Source organism: Myotis lucifugus, unplaced genomic scaffold (genome assembly GCF_000147115.1).
Source record: "Myotis lucifugus unplaced genomic scaffold, Myoluc2.0 scaffold_49, whole genome shotgun sequence".
NCBI lineage: Eukaryota > Metazoa > Chordata > Mammalia > Chiroptera > Vespertilionidae > Myotis > Myotis lucifugus.
In genome coordinates, this window is record NW_005871097.1 from 3,184,794 (window position 1) to 3,199,296 (window position 14,503).

General features: G+C 37.7%; 1 protein-coding gene across 1 annotated transcript in view; it reads right to left on the reverse strand.

Moving 5' to 3' along the window:
• The window catches only part of REPS2 (RALBP1 associated Eps domain containing 2), a 179,263-nt gene that overhangs the window by 42,727 nt on the left and 122,033 nt on the right, over positions 1-14,503 (reverse strand). The window lies entirely within an intron of this gene.

Consider the following 14,503-nt stretch of genomic DNA (forward strand, 5'->3'; position numbering starts at 1 on the left):
TGTGAGAGATACACATCAATTGGCTGCCTCCCACATGTATCCCGACTGGGGCTAGGAGATTAAGCCTGCAACTAAGGTATGTGCCCTTGACCAAAACCGAACCCAAAACCCTTCAATCTGTGAGCCAACGCTCTAACCACTGAGCAAGACAGGCTAAGGCAGGAAAAGCATTTAAGTTGTTAAAGTCCATCTAAAAGCTTAATTTTTTAAAAAGAGTACATGCTTTTTCTAATCCCTTTTTTCATTTTTATCCCACCCAATAGTCAAGTATTTATATAGGCTGTTGTGATTAAGAAAGTGTAAAATGGTAAGAAAAAACACTCTGATAAAAAAAAATTGGAACCCAGCACAGGAAAGGCAGTCGATCGCTCGTTATTCTGCTGTTAATTTTTTAGTTTTAAATGATCTAGATCCTTTGTTCTCCCTAGCTGTGGGCTATGACACTGTCCATTGGCTCAGTGAGGAGGCTGCAGAAACTAAGAGAGCCAGGATCGATCCCAAGGCAACAATAGTGCCCTGTGAGTGAGTGGGTCTGGTAGCAGTAGGGAAAGCTGAAGTGATGGACTAAAATGATATTTAGGGGTTCTTCAAAGATCACAATTTCCTTTTCGCTTCCTAATCCTTATTATCATGGATAATTAAATCTGTTTCTAAAATCACCTGGTCCCATCTGAAGGATCTTTAGAAAGAAACTTTCAGTCTAATTTTTTTTATTTTGTGAGATATAGAGGAAATTTTAGTTAAGCCAAAAACATTAGAATTGTAACTTAATGAAAATAAACATCTGCTATTGAATTATAAATAAAGCTCATAATCACACAAAAAATAAGTTTATTATTACACACTGGCAAGTTAAACCACATTCTTTACAGACTCCTTAGAAAAGCACAGCATGCTCTATATAACTATATATAGTTTATTTGCAAATCTGTAATATGTGTGCTAATATTTAGACAATTTTCTGTGCCTTAAAAATAAATCATAGCAATGTGCCAAGAACATAGAAGTTTCTGCAAATCACTCTTGATTTGTCCTAGCTAGATCAGACAAGCTAGAAGATGGAGTTTGGGGCTTTCCACAAAGGTAACTCAGTAATTTCATAGAGATTTTCATTCTGAGCCAGTGCATAAATATGGTACAACCATGTCAACCCATCAATGATTTCTCTCAATCTGTATTTCATTAAAAGTTATGAAATAATCAGTGGGTCAAAACTCCAAAGTTGATGAGACCTTGAACAGCCTTCGATAACAAAGCACGCAGCAACAGAGAATGACAAAAGCCTCAGGAATTATCCATCTCAGGGCCCCTACTCCACAGGTCCTCATGGACTGGTCCTTTAAATTACCAGCTACTTTAAAAACAAAATGAAAACACAAACAAAAAAATCTCTATGTGCTTTTAAGGGAAAAGCTTTGCACCAGCATTAATGTGTTTGTTAAAACAACCCTTTATTAAAAGAAGACTGAGAAATATTCCATTTAATTAAACTGACTTCTGCTTCCAGCCAAGATGGCCAGATGAAGGCATGAGGGCCATACTGAAAACAGGAAGATTAGTAACATATGTACTCTGGATGCTGAGTCTCTTCCAGCCCTCTTCCTCTCTGCTCCCAGACTATTACATCCAAAGAGTGAAAGAGTGTGCTCCAGGTAATTGAACCAGTCAACAAGGAAGATCTAGAGTCTTCCCAAAGTGGGCGCTACCACTCCCTGGTGGGCGCTGCAGCGATCCCAGGGGGCGGTGATGGCCACAGGTGCATTTGTTTTAACTTTTTTTGTATTACCTTTCTATTCTGAGTTCAATAAGTAGTTTCATAATTTCAAACTTCAATGTTTCTAATTTACACCTTTCTTTACTATATTTTACGAAAAGGGTAGAAACATTAATACATATATCTTTCTGTTTAATTGCTATTAAAATTTAAAAAAAAATTAATTTCCAGGGGGCGCTGAGTAATATTTTTTCTGGAAAGGGGGCGGTAGGCCAAATAAGTTTGGGAACCACTGATCTAGACACAAACATAAGGAGATATCCAACAAGATGGCCAAACAAGATCATTCTACCATGAAGCCCACAGATAGCAAGTCCCATCTATTTATTCTTTTACTCCAGTCAGCTTTTAACCCCCATTCTTAAATATAAACAGATGATGAAGTATCACCAGATATCTGCAGAAAATTTTCTAATCTAAGAGCAATCTATAATAATAAAAGCATAATATGCTAATTAGACCGGACAGCCAAACTACCTTCCGGATGTCATTCTGGACGTCCTTCTGGACAAAGCTGCAGTGGCAAAGGCCGAGGTAGAGGCAGTTAGGGGTGATCAGGCAGGCAGGTGAGTGGTTAGGGGCTATGAGGCAGGCAGAGCAGTTAGGGGCGATCAGGAAGGCAGAGGTGGTTAGGGGTGATCAGGCAGGCAAAGGTGGTTAGAGGCATCAGGTAGGCAGGCGAGTGGTTTGGGGCGATCAAGCAGGCAGAGGCGGTTAGGAGTGATCAGGCAGGCAGGTGAGTGGTTAGGGGCGATCAGACAGGCAGGCAGAGGCGGTTAGGGGTGATCAGGCAGGCAGGCAAGTGGTTAGGGGTGATCAGGCAGGCAGGCAGAAGGGTTAGGGGCAATCAGGCAGTCATGCAGAGTGGTTAGGGGCGATCAAGCAAGCAGGCAGGCCAGCGGTTAGGAGCCAGTGGTCCCGGATTGCGAGAGGGATGTCCAACATCCCCCGAGTGGTCCTAGATTGCGAGAGATTGCAGGCCAGGATGAGGGACTTACCCCCCTACCCCGTGCATGACTTTTGTGCACCAGGCCTCTAGTAAAAATATAAAAAGGTAACACCAAAAAAAAAGATTAGATCTATACTAGGAGAAAAATTTAAATGTATATTATTAATACCGTCAGAAAGATAATCCAGCTTATTCCAGAAATATTTAAACATTTACTATGTGCTAGACACTTTGAGATTCTGGTAAAATACTAGTGGGGAAAAAAGTAGAAAAAATATCTCTATCCTCATGAAACATATTCTACAGATAACGGGGTCAGAATTGGGAATGCAATTTTAAATAGAGTCATCAGGGAAAGTCTCAATGAGAGATAAATGTTATTTATAAAGATAAAATAATGGGATGCTATTGGAAAACGAACATTCAAAAAATTAAAAAGAGCACTTGGAAATTAAAAACATAATAGCAGAAAGAGAAAGCTTAATAGAAAGGTTCTTTATATGTCTGAATGAAACTTATTTGATCCTTGATGCAAAGAATATTTCTGAGTTGTCTTTGTATCTTTTTTTTCCTATCACCTTGCCCATGGTAGGTGCAATCAATCGTAAAACAATGTGTGACTGGTATGTGTGAGGCACTGTGCTAGGCATTGGGATACACAAAATGAATAGATGTGATCACTACAACGAGTTCTTTAGGAGATGATAGGTATAAAGAGAGCTGAAGGTTTATGGGACAAGTTAAACCTCATTCTAAGTGTAGGCACAGTTATAAAATATCAAGATGTTAGGGATCTTTTTTAAAAGTATTTTTTTATTGATTTCAGAGAGGAAGGGAGAGCGATATAGAAACATCAATGATGAGAGAGAATCATTGATTAACTGCCTCCTGCACGCCCCCTACTGGAGATCGAGCCCGCAACCAGGCATGTGCCCTTGACTGGAATCTAACCCAGGATCCTTGAGTCCATAGGCCAACGCTCTGTTCACTGAGCCAAAACGGCTAGGGCAAGATGTTAGGGATCTTGAAAGCCAGCCTAACTACAGACTTAATCCTGTGGCCAACAATACTTAATTTCTTCATTATATATCTTTTAACATTCAAAAATAAAAGCTTAATAGAAAGTTTCAAAGATAATCTGAGGAAATCTTACAGAAAGTATAGTAATATCCAAATAAAAGTTCCACAAAGAGAAATAGAGCAAATAGCAGGAAGAAATCAATTAAATAGTTCAAGAAAATGTCCCAGAAATGAAGAATATGAGTTTCGAAATTAAAAGAGCCCACTGAGTACCCAAGACAATGGGGAGAAACAAACAAAACAAAACAAAACAAAAACAGATCCCTGGCAGGGTACATCAACATGAAATTTTAAAATACTGGAGTTAGAAGATTCCACAAGTTTCCAGCAGAGGGTGGTAGAGGAGGGCAAGCCTCATATAAATGATCAGGAGTCCATATGGTTTTAGACTTCTTAATATACTACTGGAAGCTAGAATTCATTGGAACAATGCCATTAAAATTCTGAAGAAAACTTATTTCCACAATAATTGTATGCCCAAACTAGCAGTCTTCATGATGGTTCAATTAAATATATTTTTAGACATTCAAGGTCTCAAATTGAGTTCCATGCACCCTTTCCAAGAAAGCTACTCAAGGATATTCTCTACCAAAACAAGAGAATAAACCAAGAAAGAGCATGACATAGATACAGGATAAAGTAGATCCAACATAGGAGAAAGAAGAAGGGAATCCTTGGATGACAGTGTAGGGAGATACCATGATAAAAACTATATAACATGCATAGAAGACAATGGCTTTAGATTTCCTCAGAAGATGAAACTAATACCTGATGTGTCAGAATTTCATAAGAAGAACTTTGGAACACTGAGTCTACAGTTGATTCAGGGGCAAGTACATTGAAAAGAAAACAAGCTGTGCAAGGAAGAAAAGTAAATAATGTAGCAAATGGCTTACATAGCCATAATAAGATAAACACTAAATACTAATCTAACTAAAATTATAATATAACTATATTGGGAGAGTGGAAGAGGGGAAAGGTGCTGGGGGGGAGACAATAGATGATGACTAACACTGAAATATCAACAAGAGGTTATACAAATATGTTATTTTGAAATATGAAGGAAATACCAGAACAATCAACATAAAAGATCCTGTAGCAGAGTGTATTCTCCCAAGTCCTGAGGTAAACCAATGGCCTTGGAGTACTTCTCAGACTTTAGTTTGTCCCCGCAGTTCAGCATGGAGCTCTGGGCCTTCCCTTCCAGCATATCACTTTTCCAGCTTTTTCCCTCTCTTTCCGCAAGCCTTGTCCACTGACTCTCAGTCAAGAGAAGGGAAAATTGAGATTACCTACTGACTCCACTTCACTCCCAATTTGGAGCATCAGTAAGATATCTTAAGTTTCACCTACTCACATATATGGCTTCTGGAGGGAGACAGGCAGTTGAGAGCATGCCCCAAATCTCAGGTTTTCCCTTAGTTGCCACTGTTCCCAAAGTAAAAATGCCATTAGCTCAGGCATCTTTCCTTGTTTGGATGCTGCTGAAGGATCTCATCCTTGTGTTTGTATTCTGTGTTCATTTCCTTTAATGGTAGGAGATATTAATCTAGCTTTATTCTACCAATTTTTTATCTACTTCATCTTTTTGTTTCCCATAGCATGAAAACACACTGCCTTCTGTTTAGTAAGTACTCACACAGTGAGTGAATAATGAGAACTGAATTCAGTAAAAAAATCTCCTCTTATAATATTTTTAGTTAATTCATGACCTTAAATTAGATTTAAAAAATTATTTTAATCCTCACTGGAGAATATGTTTTTACTGATTTTTTAGAGATAGAGGAAGGGAGAAGGAGAGAGAGGGGGAGAGAAAGAGAAAGAGAAACATCTCTGTGAGTGAGAAACATCAATCAATTGCCCACTGTACATGCCCCAACTGGGAATTGAACCCACAACCCAGGTATGTGCCCTGACTGGGGATTGAATCTGCCACCTTTTGGTGTATGGGACAACATTCCAACAACTATGCCACCTGGCTAGGGATATATTCAAAATTTTTATCCAGAATGCTCTAATCAATGTTAGAAAGAAAGAAAGAAAGAAAGAAAGAAAGAAAGAAAGAAAGAAAGGAGGGAGGGAGGGAGGGAGGGAGGGAGGGAGGAAGGGAGGGAGGGAGGGAGGGAGGGAGGGAGGAAGGAAGGAAAGAAAGAAAGAAAGAAAGAAAGAAAGAAAGAAAGAAAGAAAGAAAGAAAGAAAGAAAGAAAGAGCACAACTTCATGAAAAATGAAACTGAAAAAATACTTTGGCTGAATAATCTAGTATATGCATGCAAAAGATGACAACGTAAGTGCTTTTCCAGAAGGTAACAGAATGAAAAAAGAGAGGGGAGGACAACATTTTTCTGCAGACATTAAAGCCACCATACTCATGAAGCAATTGCAGGTTTATTCATGATGTCTTATAGTTAATAAGGTGGGACACCAGATACCAGCAAGGCTTTGTCAAATCCACAATTTTATAAGTGCAACCATGGAAAAAATAAAACATTACCAAATCCTGAAAAAAAAACAGATTAAAAAGTTCATGAAAGAAATTGCCATTTAATCCTAAATGTAGAAAACACATTAATGATTTCTAGTGTTTATTAAAACACCATTAGAAGATGTATATTTTCTGAAACTGATCTGCTAAATCTGTTTCTCAGTATCTTCATTCAAAATTCTAACTTCTAAAAATTTTTATCCTCTTACTTCATTATACTTAAAAATTTCCAGGCAAAATATTATTCATAGATATTACTATCTATTTACTAATTTCCTTCAGATTTTTACAAAGCCCCAAATCAATGACTAAATGAAAACATGTTCTAACTTACTGAGTGGAAATAAAGCAGCAGATGTGGCGATTGAAAGCTTCAAGGAAAGAAAGCCGATTCTTCAGGGGAATGAAACTTGGAATAACTTCAGCTGTGGAAAAGGGCCCCTATCCTCCCAAACTCGGAATATTTTATGAAGAAAATAAAAGCATTCAAATGCCAAAGGAAAATAAAAAAAACACTTACAGGATGGAAAATGTTGAAAGGAGCTTGCCAGTGGGAACTACACTTTTAAGTATCAATCAAGTAGAGAGTTAGCCATATGCAAAGCTTCAAGGATTTCATCAGTAAGGACCATTCCTCTTCTTGGCAAGTTCATAAAAATGGCTATTTCTTTGTAACAGAAATCATTCTCTCTCCTTTCTAATCACAAAAGCATGTGCAAGCCTATGCCTACATAGCCCCTGATCACCCAGTTACACAGTGATGGATTCATCTGTCATATACACCTATGTACACGATAAAATGTTTGCCAGGACTACCTTTCCAATGATACCTGCCCGGATCCTCTGGTGATGCCCCGCCTACCCTCAAAATACAAGCTCATTCAATTCTCTGTTAAAAGAACAATTTTTTCACCAGTAGAAAGAGATAAACTTACACATACTTTGGAAATGTTCAACAGGGAAAATATCAATGACTGAGACTGGAAAAGTAATAATATCAAATTCAATTCTTTCACTTTGCAAATGAGAAAATTAAGGCCTGGGGAAGTAAAATGACACCATCAATGTCACAAGGCTACTATGATCAGGCAGCAATCAATATAACATTTTGAACCTATGAGACAGGTAGTAGTAAAAAGCAAAAAAGGGAACTGAGATGGGGGATAAGCAGGTAGACAGGAGTTATTCTACATCCAAGGAATAAGCATGTCAGAAGGCTGCAAAGCAATAAAGTACTGCAACTTTAAGGAACTAAAAAAAATGCTTCTCATTACGCTTGCATCACAAATTCAGATAAATAAGACACTAGACACTATCTAAAAATATGCTAGTGTAGCACATATTTAGCCTTCTGAGTCAGGTGATTGCCTCTCAACAAGACTATATATGACTCCTCTGCTTTAAAAAAACATTCAGTGTAGTACTGGCATAAGGATATACAGAGCAACAGAATAGAATGTAGTGCAGAAATAAACCCTTTATTCACAGTCAAATGATGTTCAACAAAGGTGTCAAGGCAATTCAGTACAGAAAGGAGAGTATTTTTCAGCAAGTAGTGCCGAGAAAACTGGATATCCACATACAAAGAGATGAACTTAGACCCTTAACTCATACTATATATAAGAATTAAATCAAATGGATTAGAGACATGGATGTAAGAGTAAAATTATACTTTTAAAAGGAAATAGAAGAAGGTCTTCAAGACAAAGATTGCTTAGATATGATGCCAAAAGCATGATCCAAACAGGAAAAAACTGATAAATTGCACTTCATCAAAACTCATATTTTTGTGTTTCAAAAGACACCATTAAGAAAATGAAAAGACAAGTCACAGATTGGAACAATGTATTTACAAATCACATATCTGGTGTAGGACTTATAACCAGAATATACAAAGAACTCCAGAATATACAACTCAACAATGAGACAAACAATTAAAACTGGGCACACGATTTGAGTAGGTATTTCACCAAAGAAGCTATAGGAACCACTAATAAGCACATGAGAAGATGCTCAACATCATTAGTCATCAGGGAAATATAAATCAAAACCATAACAACATACCACTTCACACCTACTAGGATGGCTATAATAAAAACGATAATCAGTATTGGTGAAGATGTAAAGAACAAGCAATCATCATAGATTGCTGCTAGAAATGTAAAATGGTAGAGAGACTTTGAAAAAGTTTGGTAGTTTATTAAAAGATTAAACAAAAATTTACCATACACCCAGGAAATGTACTCCTACATGTATACCCAAGAGAAATTAAAATATATGTATACCAAAACTTGTATTCAAATGTTCACAGCAGCATTATTTATAATGGGCAAAAAGTAGAAACAACTCCAATGTCCATCAAATTGAAAAATAAATAGACAAAATGTGGCACGGCCATACAATGAAAGTTATTCAGCAATAAAAAGAAATTAAATACTGATACATGCTATAACATGGATGAACCTCAAAACCATTATACAAAATAAAGGAAGCCAGACACAAAAGGCCCCAATTTGTATGATTCTGCTTATATAAAATGTCCATAAAAGGCACAGCTATAGAAACAGAAAGTAGGTTAGTAGTTGCCTGGTGCTGGTATGGGATTAAAATGTTAACAGACATAAGGGATATTACTGGGGTGCTGAATATGTTCTAAAACTGGATTATGGTGACAGTAGCACAATTTGATAAATTTACTAGAAATCACTGAATTGTACACTTATAATGGATGAACTTTATGGTCTTCAAATTATATCTCAATTTTTTTAAGCTAAGGGTAGAGCCCAGACGGCATGGCTCAGTGGTTGAGCGTTGACCTATGAACCAGAACACAGTTCGATTCCTGGTCAGGGCACATGCCCAGGTCACGGGCTCAGTACCCAGTGTGGGTGGTTCTCTCTCATCATTGATGTTTCTCTCTTTCCCTCTCCCTTCCTCTCTAAAATTCAATAAAAATATATTTTTTAAAAAGCTAAGGGTGGAACAAAATGTAATTAATCTTATGGGAGGGAGAATACAGATTAAACAAGATGGGCCATAATTGATCATTGTTGAAGTCAGGGATTCAATATACTATTCCTTTTACATATAATATATACTATGTATATATATTATATATACACTTTATAATAATTCTTATCATTAAATAAAAAATAGATATATTCCTAAGATTTCTAAGTATTTATGAAGACAAGACTTTCTTTCCTGTCTCCCTGAAGTATCTCAGGGAAATCTGCCCAACACTGTAAATCACATGGGAGAGAACACAGGAAAATAATATTAATTTCTTGCATAAAGAGGGTACCATATTAATTCTTTAATATAGCTTTTAAGTTTATATATTAGTGTTATTACCCATAGAAAAATTAAGGTGTGCCCCTCAAGTTAAATTAATATAGATTGCTTTCTCTGATACCAAATCTGCTGCAACAAAGATTTGTTTTTTGTTTGTTTGTTTTGTTTGTTTTTTTATTGCTTAAAGTATTACAACGGGTATTACATATGTGTCCTTTTTTTTGCAACAAAGATTTGAACAAAGATTTCTCATCTTCACAGGATTCTGAAGGAGAACAAAGCAAGTTACATTCACTGGATCTCAATCTCCTTGCCTGTAATATATGAGAATTGGCCAAGATGATATTTAAATTCTCTTTCAACATTGACACTCCATGATTCTTTAATTTATTTGCCAGTGTTTACCAATAACTCCTTCATCATGCACCATGGGATATGTAGTAACAGTTTACTAGATCCCAGATGGAGAGACATGCACAGAGTTAAGCATCAAAAACACATGATATTTAACCTTATGAAAGTCAAGTTTAATTTTTCATATTACATTTACATCAATGCATTTCTCCTGATCAATTTTATTATTAAACTCTTTAGTTTGGTTAAAATCACTAGCTCTGTGTGTGTGTGTGTGTGCGCGCGCGCACACACACACACACACACATTTTGAAGGGAAGGAAGGCAGGCAACCTGGGAAAAGATTCTACTATCTTGAAACTGTCTCTTTTCTATCATGAATTTTTTAAATGTGACATATAGTCAGACAAACTTCTAAGCCTTAAGCATTTCAAAATGAGTTTGTGATGACAACTACGCCACATCAGTTTCTCAATCACTCCACAACCTTTTACAACGTGGATTAACCCTATCGCTGCAAAAAACTGTTCTAAGACTTCCTAAGGACACAGTTTACAAATTTCTCCCCTACTCTTCATTCTTTTTGCCCCATCAGCAGACTTTTTAGTCTTCTGGTCTCCACTTATTCCTGAAATATACTCCTCCCTGGGCATGCCAGACCATGGTACTATGTCCCTTACTGAACTCATGTATTCTCGTGGCTTCAGGTCCAGTTTTCAAGACAAAGGTATTTGGTATTCACATAAAGGAAGGGTTTTGAGTAGAGAGGTGACATCATAGTTGTGCTTAAGAAAATTAATCCTGTTGCTCAATGAAGGGAAGAACAAAGCAAGCAAGTCAGATTAAAAATTGCTATAGTAGCCTCCCAGACAGCTGGTAATAAGTAGTTAACCAAGGCAGATATCAAAGAAGAATCAACAAAATATGACTCCAAAAATCATATCCACCCTTCAAAGGCCAGCTCAACAGCTTGTGTACCCTCCCCACCACCACATCCACAGCCCATCCTAGTTAGAAACCACCCAGACTTCAGCACTCTTCTCACAAGTTAACTAATACTGATTGGCAGAATGTGGGGCCATATCCATATTCCTCTTTGAATTCTCCACAGCAGCAAGCACACAGTACGTACTCAGTAAATATTGGTTAAATGAATAAGACATTCTTCCTGGTCATCATTACTGAAGTCTATTTCAGTTTTCATATGATTCTATAAACTCAAATACATATAAGGAATGTGGTGATGTATTGAGAATTATATTGTTTTATGGTATTCTTCAGCTCACAAGTTTTATAATAGTCATAAGTGAAATGTCCAACAATAAGAAAAATGGTTAAATAAACCATGGTCCAAATTAATAAAGGTAAACATAATAAAATAGAGTATCACCATTTTGCAACTACCAATGAAGTAATGGATCTAAGCTGTGGTTTGCTGGAAACAATTCAAACCAGCTTGTGAGAGCCAACTGTGCACATCTGTTCCAACCCCACATTCAGCGACACATCAGTAAGAGTGAATTTGGCCATGACAGGAGTGTTTATACCATAAAAATTGGCATATGACCAGTTGTTAAACATTTACCAACATTCTTCCGGAATGTAGGCAAGGATCAATACTTGACTAAAAACCATTATTTGAAAGGCTGCTGGGGATCTTTATCATAATGGATTAATCAGCCTAATACTACATGAATACACTGCTCAAGCAAACATCACAAAAACAGCAGCATTAGACATCAGGAGCCTCCTAACAGGATGCAGTAGGAAGTACACAGCATCACTATGAAGTATTCTTGCCAAAAATAGAATCTGATTCTAATCAAGCCTAGATCTACCTACCAGTTTATAGGAAATACAGGAGGTGGAAGAACAGACAACCAGCCAAATACAGAATGTGGAAATGTCTACAGGGTGGATAATTTTCCTATGAATAAATGAATGAATGAGTATTAAAAGGGGGAGACTGAAGGAGGACCCTATCTATTGAAAGAAAGTTAACAGATGTCAAAACAAACACGATGTGCATGTAGCCCTTGTCTGGATACTCATTTGAACAAGCCACTACAAAAAGACATACTTGAGACAATTCAGTGAATCTGAACATTGGTTAGATATTAGACGATATAAAGGGATTATTGTTAATTTTTACATATAATAAATGCTTAGTAGCTAAATTTGTTCAAAGGCCTTATCCATTAGAGCAGGGGTGGGGAACGTCCAGCCCGCAGGCCCTATAAGGCCCGTGAAATCATTTGGCCTGGCCCTGCCAAGGCATTAGGGGTGAGTTAATTAAATGTTGGACCAAATATAGCAGGCTAATTTTTAAGTTGATAATTTTCTATGGCCCAAGAATAGATGTTATAAATACTCCAATGGCCCTTGGCAGAAAAAATGTTCCCTATCCCTGCATTAGAGATACATAGAAAGTATGTATGCATGAAATTATAGTATCTGGAATTTGCTTCAAAATAATCTGTAGATGGGGTTTCTCTTTTACATATATTTGAAATTTTCCATAATACAGTTTTTAACAGAGTAGCCAGTATATAGAACATATATAAAAGAATTATAAAATTATCAGTACTGACATGGATATATCTCCAAGAAATAATGTACTATGAAAAAGCATGGAGGGGCCCTGACCAGTATGGCTCAGTTGGTTGGAGTGTCGTCCATGCACCGGGTCATGGGTTCGATTCCCAGTCAGGGCACATAGTCAGGTTGTGGGTTCGAACCCCGGTTAGGGTACATGTGGAAGTCAACCGATCGATGTTTCTCACATCGATGTTTCTCTCCACCCCCCTCCCTCCCTCTCCCTTCTACTCTCTCTAAAATCCATAAATACATATTCTTGGGTGAAAATTAAAAAAACACATAGGGGAAACATGCACAATGTGATTCCAATTATTTTAAAGATAAAAAACATGAAATTGATGTCACAGGTACACATCTATGTTTGTAAATGCACTAGAAAATGTCTGAGGAATACATTCCCTGGGGAGGATGCTGGGCTTGGTAGGGGTAACATTAGGGACAGTCCTGTAATGTTTGATTTTACACACAAGAAAGAATTTGTCTATCTCTCAAATGAGTTTTATAAGCATTTTTAAGTTAAAGGTTATACTAACATTTCCCACTACACCCTCCAGAGATTCAAGTCCTGTTCCTCCCCACAGGCCCTTGTCAAAGGACTCAGCCAGCCAGGGACAGCTGTAAATCTGGAGGGTGGATATAAAAGAGCATGCACGCTGCCCAATAGCTGGATTGGCTGCACCCTCACCTTGGCAAGCCTTTGAAAATTTCTCCAGGCTTTTGGCATTTAGAGGCATAAATCACAGCACTGTTCTAGTATAGAAACTTTCACATAACTTATTGAGGGGGGAGGCATAAGTAGAGAAAGAAACAGGAAAAGGAAAAAGAAGCCAAGAACAGACTGTACACTGCAACCACACCTTCCAAAGACTGAGACTGGCATATATCTCAATGAGCATGCTGGATACTGGCACAGACAAATACCTGGACTGTACTTTTACCTCTGAAAATTTTCAGCTAGCCCGACAGCCCATATATACTTCTCTATGCTCAAAATGAACTTTTAGACTTCAAATCTCATGACAAAATAACACTATACTGCAGCCAACACCTTTTATTTATTAAATACTGAGAAGCTCACGGAAAACCTGATGCTCTGTCACTATGAATTCTGAGTGTTACATCTAATAATAGAACCCTACCACAAATAAGATCAGGCCTGAAAGCAAGGATAATTGGGAAGCTCAGGATATAGCACAGCAACATAGTGTGATCCAGTTGATCAAAAGTGACATATAAAGACAAGTGTAGCTGAGAGGTTACTACTAGTACATGGGCATCATGGTTCTCACTGGGTGCACTATTTTGATAGGTTTATAGTCTACTTCATGCTTTCCTAGTTTGTCAGAATTTTAGTAAGTAATTTCTAGCAAAATGCAATACACTAAAATTCTACATAACTTAGATCCTTATACTTTCCTATGAGAATTAATCAGCATGGAAACAAAATAAGTAAATGCAATGGTATCACCTGTTTTCCATGCTGCTCTTTTCTTCATGTGATCAATTTAAACTGCTCATTAAAATGTTTTTTATAAAGAGTCTCAGTAAAGTGGGAATAGAGGGATCAGACCTTAACAAAGGCCACATATGACAAACCTACAGCCAACATCATACTCAATGGGCAAAAACTGAAACCATTTCCCCTAAGAACAGGAACAAGACAAGGATGTCTGCTTTCACCACTCTTATTAAACACTAGTGGCCCGGTGCACAAAATTCGTGCACGGGGGAGGGTGTGTTCCTCAGCCTGGCCTGCACCCGCTCCAATTTGGGACCCCTCAAAGGATGTCCTACTGCCAGTTTACAGGGATCGGGCCTAAACCAGCAGTCGGACATCCCTCTTGCAATCCGGGACTGCTGGCTCCTAACTGCTCACCTGCCTGCCTGCCTATCTGATTGCCTCTAACCACTCTGCCTGCCGGCTGCTTGCCCCCAAATGCCCCCCCCCCCGCTAGCCTGATCACCCCAAA